Genomic DNA, 10211 nt, shown 5'->3' on the forward strand with positions numbered 1-10211 from the left:
GTTCGTCAAAATTTACAGAAGCAATAAGAATGTCGTCAATATAGACCACTAATTTTCAGACTCAATGAATTTCCTTAAAATTGTGTTTATAAAACGCTGAAATTCAGCTGGCGCGTTTTTAAGCCCAAAAGGCATATGCGTATATTCGTACTGGCCGTCCGGAGTAACGAAAGCCGTATATTTGATCGAATCTTCGTGCATTTGAACTTGATGGACTTACTCTTTAGGTCTAGTAAAGTAAAATATTTTTTGTTTCCCAAATGCTCCAGGCACGTCTCTATTAATGGGAGGGGGTAATTGTTACGGATGGTAACTTTATTAAGTGGTCGGTAGTCAACGCATTTACGAATTTCACCATTCATCTTTCTAACTTATACAAGCGCGGAAGCGTATGGTGAATTGCTGGGTCTTATAATATTTCGCTCTAATAGATCTCTCACTATTTCTTTTATTTTGTTCCTTTCGGCAAATGAAAGGCGCCTAGGTTTTGTGAAAATAGGAGTGTTATGCGTTAGACTGATTCGCATTTTATTAACAGACGTAGTGATTTGTTTCTTAGGCCAATTTTTGTAATTAGCAGCCACTGTTGCATTCAGAGCATCGTTTTGTTCTTGAGATAATTGGTTCCCAACATTAATTGTATTGGATTCATCGCTGATTTCTATGGAACACATTTCAGAAAATGTTTCAGTAATTTGTTCTTCTGTTCTGATTGATCTGATATCGAATTTTTTTCAGTTTTTGGATCGGACAAAACGGAATTTGGATTAAATTGCAATAAGGGATTTTTGATCTAACTCCTTATAAGACCCAATGGTTGAAGCCTGTTCACAACTACCGGTTTTGCAGAATCAATAAGTTTATTTCTGTTTAAGTTCATAAGTTCAGATGCGCTATATTTTTTACACAATTTTGCGAGGACAATTTTAAATTCAGATAATAAATCTCTTCCAACGATCATCGTAAAGGACATGTAATTTTTCGGTAATATAATGAAGTTATGGATAACAATTTTGTCGCGGAATTGTACTCGTAATCTTATTGTCCCAAGTTTTTGAAGATTTATGTTGCCTATGCCTCGGAATCCGCTTGTTTGGAGAGAACTTAATTTTGTTGCTGGAATGATATTTTCGTTGACAAAACTTTTAGAACTTCCGGTATCAAAAAGACTTGTCGTTGTGAACCATGAACCCCAAACATTGTTTCTCTCAAAAGCCACACTTACCTCTTGGTGAGCATCAAGCTGAAGGATAGCGTCAGATGTCTCGTCTTCGTTGTCGGCAACTGCAGCTACCATGGGTTGACGCCGCACTGCTTCGGGACATGCACGGATGGTATGAGATGTACTGCCGCATTTAAAACAGGAACCCGGAGCTCGGCGCGGCTTAGTACATTGTGATGAATGATGTCCAAAATCTGAGCAGTTGTAACATCGTGGCGGTTCCGTTACTGTTTGTCTATTTAGACTGAATCTCGGAGTATGGGTTCTTTGTAAAGGCACGCTGCGTCGTTCTAGATTTTTGCGCATCAGCAAATGTGTTTCACACCGTTTAATGTTGTCGATCAATTCGTAGATGTCACGATAGTCCTTCGCCACAAGGCTTTCGTAGAGAGGATCATGTGATAGTCCTCTTATGGCGTAAGTAATTATAGCCTCCTCACTCACGTTGCCGGACTTTCCCAATGCATTCACCCTGAAGACATAACTTGTGTACGATTCGGTAGATTTCTTGTTGACTGAAGCTAATTGGCTATGAATCACCGCCTCATTGCAACGATCAGGAAACGCTTTTTTGATTCCATTTGCAAAATCATCGAATGTTTTCAGCGTGTTGCGGAACCCATTATACCATTCACTGGCCGCTCCTGTCAATCGGCTACTTGCATACAATAGCATCGTACGATCTTGCCATTCGTATAATTCGCTGTTGTAACGAATTGTGCTAATCCACTGGTTGATACCAAGCCCATCGGAAAACTCTGGTATTAGATGTTTAAGTTCTTCAGGATGAACCAGTCTGCCACTCGTATTCGCCTGCCGCTGTTCCATATCCTTTATCTTTTCTTGTAACGCATACAATTGCCATCGATGAAACTCGGCGTCACACTGGGGGCCATCTTTGAAAGGAACCCCTTTGTCTTGCATCAAAATGGCGGCTGCTGTCTCATGCTCTCCGTTGCTCGCAATTGTGTCGTCATCACCACGCGGTTTCGGAGAAGGTTTCTTTTCTGCTTCCCATCGTTGAAAATCGGTGTCGCAATGGTTACCATTTATAGAAGAAACACTTGTAATTTTAATCAACGCAGCGGCTGCTTCCTCGTTATTTTCACTATTCGAAGCTATAGCGCTACACGAATCCTGAGAACGCTGCATTGGTTCCGTCACACACACATGTTGATCGTACAACTTGCGCAGCTGTGCTATGGTTGCCGTTGCGGGAAATTCGATGTTTGCAACTTCCAAGGCACATAAAAGCTGTTCTTTAGTCAGCATCTTTATACACTTTTGGCTTCGTATCCCACTTCTGAGTTGTAGACTACTTATTTTTCGGTTACGGAAGGCGGAAGAATCGGAAGATGTTTCTAGTTCGGCTTTTCAATCGACAATGGCGCTTTATTCTCTTGACGTTTTCCATCTGACAGCTCACGTGGTACTCAAGGTTTACATATTTGAGGTATACACACATTCAAATTTCAACTTTCTAAAGAATTATTATTATTATTATTGTTATTATAATTATCTAACAAAACTTTGGCAAAAGCATCCTCCACATATATTGATTGAGTTTTGATGTCCATTGTATTTTTTTTTGTCAAAAATTCACAAAACATTGAGCAAAAAAAACTTCTATGGAGTTAACAAAAATTTAGACTCAAATCAATTCAACTTTTTTATTACAAAGCTAGACGTTGTGAAGGTTGAAAATACGAAAGAGCGAATGTCCAGGACTGAAAAAAAATTAGGTCGGTTGTATGTGTGATAAATAGCTTTATTTTGTTGCATAAAATGTTTTGGTCATAGTGTCATGAGAGTAACAAAACGATGCTTGAAATCGATGTATCGCTTGATCAAATGATAGAAACGACTTGCTAACATTTGAAGCTAAATTTTGCAGAAAAAACTTAGTTGATCCTTTGAAATTCGACATCATAACCTCAGCTTTACCTTTGTAAAACATCAAGTCTGACACTCTGATGATCTCAGACTCTGATGGAAGTCTGATATCAAAAACTGATTTAAATTCCTTTGAAATTCAGTATTTTGAATCACGTACCTAATAATTGAATCTTTCACCATTCTCACCGGTCTGTCAGCATAACCATTAGATTGTGGGTGATAAGGTGGTGATTTGCTGACTTTAAAACCTTATGAATATTAAAATGATTTTCACTTCCCTGAGTTGAATAGAGGCCCATCGTCTAACACTATTTCTCCTGGCATTCCCAAACATGTGAAAAATGTATCTTGCTCTTGGATATCACGCTCTGCCCTGATACTTGAAACGATTTGAACTTTTGCAAACAACGTTAAATTTAACTTTACTTTATTTCGGAAGTACTAAAAGACCAAAGGCAGAAGTCCGACACAAACAACGATCTTGTCCTGTCGGCAGGCGGTTTCTGAATGCCCAGCCGCGGGGACGTTTTGAATGTATTTCCACTTGACATTTCGTAATCAAGATATATGCAGATGTATACAAACATAAGGTACTTAAAACTATGGGAGCCTACTTCTTCTTCTTCGGTGACACTACAACCTCGAAAGGTCTCGACCTGCCATTTCTGGCTTTCTGTGACTTGATTTTACTCGTAGAAAAGGAGTCAGCCCTGCGTACGGGGAGACGGTCTGGATGGGATTTGAACCCCGGTCCTGCCGTATGAAGACCGGCGCCGATTTCACCTCGGCCACCAGAGCACCCCATAGGAGTTGTATGAATTTCGTGAAACTATCTACAACTATCACTTGTGAGCTATTCTCGAAGTCACAAAAATCTATGAGTATTCGCTCAAATGGACTTAAATTTTCTTGCCATTTTGTTGAGAATGTTTTTTTCATTATTATCTGTCTGGAATGACAAATTGGAAAAAATAATGACGTAATAGAAATCCTGATACATATTCTTCCACCATGCTTAGCTTCTTGCTGCCATTTTCATCCTCTCCGTCAGCTGGCGTGGTTTTCTCTTTCAGTTTCTATGGTACTATCACTCTATCATGGAAAAGCAGCATTCCGTTTTCGATTCCCAAATAACTTTTAATCTAAGCGTAATATTTGAGCGTAATTGACTCTACACATTCTGTGACCATCCGTATTTTACGTTCTCATAAACTTGTTGCAATGTCATATCGTTCTTCTGACACTTCCGTACCATTTTAATGTCTATGTGTGAGAAGTACTGCTAGTGTGATATTCTTTAACGCGTACTCTTTCCGTTAGGATGCCGAACTCAATCTGAACTTTATTCCTTGTTCCTTACTAGCTATCCTTACTTTTATACTTCTTACACTTCTATTTACATAACTTCTTCTACGCACTATTACTATTAAACATATCTATACATTTGAACATACTACACTAGTTTAGATTACGAAATATTCCATGAATTTAAATTTTTGAACTAAGACGACAGAACACACATCGATAATGCAAACACACACTACTTGGCGTGTGAACCTTGTATTTTCCGGGTTTATGCTCAGTCACAAATTCGTAATTAGCCAATACCAATGCCCGACGGCTTAATCTAGCAACCGCAATTGATGACGCTGCTCTTGAAGGCTTAAATACTTCTTGTACTCCTGCATTGTCCGGTACAAGTTTAAACTTTACTCCGTACATTTATTTGTGGAATTTTTGTACACCGTAAACTACCGTGGGGCGGTCCGGTGGCCGAGGCGACAGCGGCGCCGGTCTTCACACGGCAGGGCCGGGGTTCAAATCCCATCCAGACCGCCTCCCCGTACGTAGGGCTGACTACTTTACAACGGGTAAAATTAAGTCACAGAAAGCCAGAAATGGCAGGCCGAGACCTCTCGAGGTTGTAGTGCCAGGGAAGAAGAAGAAACTGCCGTTAGTGCTTCCTTCTGGACTTGTGCATAGTTTTTGTGTGTATGTGTGTTTGCGTCGCTGACGCAAAATTAATCGGCTTTTGTTGTCTTCCTTTTTCGTGAGGACCATAAGGGCTAACATCTACCGTCCAATTAGGATCGTATGGTTCTACGACGTGATTGGCTTTCAGCAGTGATTTTGTCTTTTCGAAAGACGCATGAAATTCTTTAGAATGTGTGAATTATACTTTTTTCCCTCTCGACTCGTGTAAAGGTTTTAGTATATTTGCTAAATCTGGTAGGAACCTACCATAATAAATTAATATTCCCATATATGCTAGTAACTGCATTACGTTTCCGGGCGCTGGGCGGGCATTATCTATAGCCTCAACTTTCTCTACGTTTGGTGTTACTCCGTTTTCTGTTTTTACGTAGCCCAATTATTCTGTTTTTGTTTAGAAAAAAAAACTGCGTTTTTTCATTCATTTTGACTTTTTGTTTTTCGAGCCTCTTTAACACTTCCGTCAAATTACCCATGCATTCGTTTTTCGTTTTTCCTCCTACCAAAATATCTTCCAAATACTGTGAGTAAAACTCACTGAATTTACTGGGCGTGAAATTTACGGAGTTACCTTGAAAGAAAAGAGATGTACACTTTGTGCCGTTCCGTTTGCTACTGTGTATTCGGTTGTCAAGTTCATTTCATTACAAAGTTCATTTCAAAATTCATTTACCGCTCTAGATCACTTCGTCCTAATTCCTCTAGTCCAGTTTGTATTTAAACGAAATATTTCATGAAAACTTATTTTAATTAATCCTACCTAATTTCATGAAATCAATTTCTCACATTTCCGGCCACCAAAGAAGGAACTTCTTTAAATTCACGTAATTCTAATCCATCCGCATACTAATACGTCGCATACGTTAGCTTCCTATGATTTGTTTACATGTATCATCGGAAGAAGTGTTGGGTTTAGGGAGAATGGCAATTCTAGCTGTAGCTCGGACAATTTCCTTTCCTGCAGCTGTGCGAAGTGTTACAACCCTAACTACACCGTCCTTTCCTGGATGTAACGTAGTGATTCTGCCCATTGGCCACAAGGTAGGTGGTACGTTGTCTTCCTTGATGATTACCAATTGCCCTATTTCTAGTTGCACCGGTTGATTCGCCACGTTTTTTGCGCGAGCCTGAAGTTGTTGAAGGTACTCCGGATACCATCGCGACCATATGCATTGAAGATGCTTCTGAACGAGTTCGAACTCCTTCAACCTGTTCGATGGGACCTGGCTTCTATCAATTTGTGGTATTGATAGCATATTCGAACCTACTAAAAAATGCCCTGGAGTTAGCGGTTCTGTGTCTGACGGATCGCTGGACAAAGGAACTAATGGTCGCGTATTCAAGCACTGTTCAACCTGAGCCAACAGTGTGATCATGCCTTCCTGAGTGAGACTCGTGCTTCCTAACGTGCGTATTATGTGCTGCTTTGCTGATCGTACCGCTGCCTCCCACAGCCCTCCAAAGTGAGGGGCGCGTGGTGGAATGAATTTCCACCGAATTTCATCGTTGGCACACCAATTGAAAATTGCGTTGCGTTCGCGATCACTGCACTTAAGCATTTCATAGATGCGATGTAGCTCGTGTGCAGCCCCCTTGAATGTGGTGGCGTTATCCGAGTGAAGTTCCACGATCCTACCTCTGCGAGCCACGAAACGCCGTAGTGCTGCCAAGAAAGCAGCTGTAGTTAGATCGCTCACGAGTTCGATATGGACCGCCCGGGTTGCGAAGCACACAAAAATCGCGATGTACGCTTTCGTAGCACCTCGGTTGCGAACAGACGACTTTAAGAATACCGGGCCGCAGTAATCAATGCCGCTCACTGAAAATGGCCTCTTTGGTGAAACCCTTGAAAGTGGAAGATCTGCGACTGATTGTTTCACTAATGAGGGTTTGGTTCTGAAGCATCTGTGACATCGATGAAACACAGACTTCGTCAAGTTGCGTCCACCGATGATCCAAAAACGTTGACGGAGTATCGATAACAAAAGTTCCGGACCGGCATGCAGGTGATTCTGGTGGTATGCCTGTGCCAACAATACTGCCAATTGATGCTTGGAAGAAAGCAATATTGGATGTTTTGACGATTCTTCGAGTTGCGCATTGCGTAGCCGGCCACCAACACGCATTAATCCCGCCTGGTCGATGAATGGGGATAACCATTTTAGTCGCGAGCTACGTGGTATCTGTCTTCCATTGGCAATCTCGATCCGCTCGTCCGGGAACGAATCCTGCTGCGCTAATAGACACAACTGAAGCTCGGCTCGGTGTAACTCGTTGCTTGTCAGAGGTGGTACTGTGACGATGAGTGAATGAATGGAGCGATGCGTATTGTTTGCTGACCCCGTTGATGATTTGCTCGACTTCATGCACGCAATGAAACGCAAACAATATGCCGTAGTTCGACGTAGTCGCAGGTAAGTAGAGAACCGTGAAAAAAAGCTGTTGCTAAACTCATTGGTCATTGACAAGGAAGCAACCTGCATTTGAACCGCCCGTTCTTCTCCCGTTGATTCGATTCCTCCTGTTTCAGGTTCTCCTTTTGGCCATGCGTCTTCTTTGCTGCTCAGCCAATACGGTCCGTGCCACCACCGATGGCATGATAGTAATTTATCAGGAAGCAGACCGCGCGACACATCGTCTGCTGGGTTGTCCACACCCGGAACATGACGCCAGCATTTTATTTTTGTTTCTGCCTGAATTTGTGCTACTCTATTTGCAACGAATGGCTTCCAACGCCTTGGTGGTGAGTTTAGCCAGTGTAAGACGGTCATTGAATCAGTCCAGCAAAAGGCTTCGCAAATACTGGGAATAGACTGACTGACCTTCCGAAACAGTTGCGTTGCCAATCTTGCAGCACAAAGCTCCAACCTTGCGATTGAATTGGTGTTCGCCAATGACACCACTTTCGATTTTGCCGCCATAAGTTGCACCGAAATTCCTGAAGGGCCCTCTGTTCTGATGTAGCAACAAGCACCGTAAGCTAGTTGCGAAGCATCTGCGAAAATGTGCAACTGCTTACTTGTTGCTCCTCTAAGTGATGTGAACCGAGGGATGCGCACTTCACGGAGTAAGTGTAGCTTGGAATGAAACACCATCCATTCCTTTTGTAGATGTGATGGGAGCTCAGTATCCCAATCCCAAGCCTTCCCGTTTGATTTTAAGGCCCACAATTGTTGCATAAAGAGTTTGGAAATAATGATGGTTGGGCCAAGTAAACCGAGTGGGTCGAAAACCCTTGCGATGTATGATAAAGTTAGCCTCTTTGTTAACACCGTCGCCGTAGGTGGCAGATCGATCCGAAACCGAAGTATATCAACTGCGGGTTCCCAAACCAAGCCCAGCGTTGATACGAATTGTTGATCTTGCCATTCGTGAGTAGGAAGCATTGCCAAATCATCCGATGGGACACCTTCTAGAGCTTCCGGTACGTTGGATGCCCACTTTTTCAACGAGAAGCCAGCTGAATTAAGCATTCCCGATATCTGCTTCCGTATCTCAGTCGCATCCGCTACGTCTTCTGTTCCTGTTAGTAGATCGTCCACATAGAAGTCGTGGAGTACTGCATTCACCGCTCTTGGATAGTGCGTTTGATGATCATGAGCGATTTGTTGCAAGGTCCTAGTTGCCAGAAAGGGCGCCGATGCGGCACCGTAGGTAACTGTTTGTAGCTGGTAGGTTTTAATCGGTACTTCCGGATTCTCTCGGTACCGAATGCGAAGGTATCGTTGGTCGCATTCATCGTGCAGCACTTGGCGATACATCTTCTCTACATCCGCTGATAGGGCGACTGCGTGCGAACGAAACCGAACGATGATGTTGAAAAGGTCGTCTTGAATCACAGGCCCAACCAACAGCTTGTCATTCAATGAGTAACCCGAGGATGTCTTACACGAAGCATCGAATACAACTCTGACCTTCGTGGTTGTGCTCGTCTCCTTCACTACCGCGTGATGAGGAAGATAGTAGTGTTCACAAGTGTCATCAATCGGTTCGGTGAGTAGTTTCATGTGCCCTAGTCGCTCATACTCCTTCATGAATTTGATGTATTCTATCTTCATTCTAGGGTTGGATTTCAAACGACGTTCTACTGCTAGGAGCCGACGATCAGCTATCGCCTTGGATGCTCCTAAAACGATACCAGGATTAGTGGATTGAGGTAAACGAACAACATACCTGCCAGATGCATCTCTGGTTGTAGTGGGCACGAAATGCTTCTCGCAAGCATCCTCCTCCGTTGATAATGCTGGATCATCGCCGATTGTCTCGAGTTCCCAGAACCGTTCCAAGATCGATTCCAGTGGGGATGATTCGCTGGTAGAAAGGTGAAAAGCCGATGATCCTTGTGCGGAAGTCTTCGACGAATGCCCAGCGACGACCCAACCGAAAGGGGTTTCCACTAGCCACGGTTTCCCTTTGCCGAGGGACCGCTTCCTGCCGGAATGCAGCTCCCAATACGTGTCTCCTTCGATGATAATGTCGATCTGGCCAGGCTTGTAGAACGATGGATCCGCGAGTGGCACATCAGGGATTCTCCACGCCGACGCATCAACGGGTGCCGGTGGAATATGCCAGAATGGAGCGTCAACAATGAGCAACTCCAGCTGAGCGACATGCGTACGGTTCGTTGATTCCACGGATGCGATAAGTGAACCGTTCACTCGCTGCACTGCGTTCCCGATGCCTGATACCGAAACGTTCACCTTCTTCCGAGGTGTTCCAATGAGCTTCCGAGCCAGTGCCTCGGAAATGAAATTCGACATAGAGCCCGAATCGAGGAGAGCTCTTGCCTCATGCCGATTTCCGTAACCATCCACGATGGACAGCAGCGTCGTTTCCAAAAACACCATGTGGTTGTCTGTTTGCGCTGTCATTGCGACCGTTGCGTTAGGAAGAGGAGAGTGTAATAATGTGTGGTGACGCTGACCACACGTACGGCAGGTATAATCCGACTTACATGCCTTTACTTGGTGGGAATCACTTAAACAGTTCCAACACAAATGTTTCGAAGCCACAATATCACGACGTTGTTGCACGTCCTTTCCAAAAAATACCGGACAGTTGCGAAGAAGGTGGCCCTCAACGCACTGTAAAGGACACTTGT

At 43.3% G+C, this 10211-nt stretch overlaps 1 long non-coding RNA gene across 1 annotated transcript; it reads left to right on the plus strand.

Annotated features, from left to right (window-relative positions):
- Nucleotides 1-6952: 6952 nt before the first annotated feature.
- LOC118516956 lies at nt 6953-7910 on the plus strand. The gene is made up of 2 exons (XR_004908198.1): nt 6953-7524; nt 7641-7910. It is a non-coding gene; the product is annotated as an uncharacterized LOC118516956 (long non-coding RNA).
- The last annotated feature ends 2301 nt before the right edge of the window (nt 7911-10211 follow it).

The sequence above is a fragment of the Anopheles stephensi genome, unplaced genomic scaffold, assembly GCF_013141755.1.
Source record: "Anopheles stephensi strain Indian unplaced genomic scaffold, UCI_ANSTEP_V1.0 ucontig421, whole genome shotgun sequence".
NCBI classification, from domain to species: domain Eukaryota; kingdom Metazoa; phylum Arthropoda; class Insecta; order Diptera; family Culicidae; genus Anopheles; species Anopheles stephensi.